Genomic DNA, 972 nt, shown 5'->3' with positions numbered 1-972 from the left:
AACTGAGTTTTGCTCCTTGATTTCAGGCTAACCGTGCAGATATAGTGGCATTGGATGCAGGAGAGGTTTATTCTGCTGTGAAGCAGTTTGATCTTGTTGCTATTGCTAAGGAGGTCTACAATGATGGTAGGGTTTGTTTACCCTCCTAACGTGTTCTATAGCGTCCCCTTTCTCTGACTGAGGTCTGAAAAGTTTGGTTATTTGCTGGACTTTCTACAGGTAGCTGCATCCTATCTGTTGCTGTGGTAACAAACAGGAGCTTAGACATACGGTCACTGCAAGGCCTCAGGAGCTGTCATAGCGGGGCTCGTTGGACCACAGGATGGAGCCTCCCACTCGGGTTTCTACTATCCAGGAACTATCTAAGCTGGAGCAAAGAGAATCCTCTCAGCCTGGGTGAGGATAGAACTTCATGGTTCTCATGATGGGGTTCCTCTGCAGTTTGGAAACATCTATTCATCCACATCTCCACTCATTCATCTGTTCATCTGGTAGTCTTTCATTCCATCCATATGCCCATCTATTCATTTGACTCAATTCATCTGTTATTCATTTGTCCATAAAATAATCATCCAACTGCTGATTTTTTTATTAATTGAAAGAAGGGAATCTAAATAATAAAATTAGGACATTTTGATTTGAAACGGAGTAGAAACACATTTTTAAGGTTCTGATCAGACTTGTATTTTCTTTTTGTCTCTCTGTTAGATGTTGGTTCTTTTTTCAGAGCTAGCTGTGTTCCTGGAGCTGCCACTATGGCGCCACATCTGTTTACTCTGTGCCAAGGCCAAAGGTCCTATGTACGCCAGAAGAATTTCCTTTGTGAGACGTCACACAATGAGCCCTTCTACAACAACCAGGGAGCCCTCAGGTCAGCCACAAGAGAGAGCCCCTACAACCCACCACATTACATAACAATTTAACATAAAAATGGAGCCTTAGACATATTAGGTTTTTGTTTCTTTGTTGGTT

General features: G+C 42.5%; 1 long non-coding RNA gene across 1 annotated transcript; it reads left to right on the top strand.

The window, feature by feature from the left end:
- The first annotated feature begins 24 nt into the window (after positions 1-24).
- On the top strand, positions 25-770 carry LOC107081233. The gene is made up of 3 exons (XR_001481047.1): positions 25-126; positions 220-396; positions 709-770. It is a non-coding gene; the product is annotated as an uncharacterized LOC107081233 (long non-coding RNA).
- Positions 771-972: the final 202 nt, after the last annotated feature.

Source organism: Cyprinodon variegatus, unplaced genomic scaffold (assembly GCF_000732505.1).
Source record: "Cyprinodon variegatus isolate N-32 unplaced genomic scaffold, C_variegatus-1.0 Scaffold3541, whole genome shotgun sequence".
In the NCBI taxonomy this organism is placed as follows: domain Eukaryota; kingdom Metazoa; phylum Chordata; class Actinopteri; order Cyprinodontiformes; family Cyprinodontidae; genus Cyprinodon; species Cyprinodon variegatus.
Note: the sequence above shows the minus strand (reverse complement) of the source record. Positions and strands in the feature narration are given on the sequence as shown.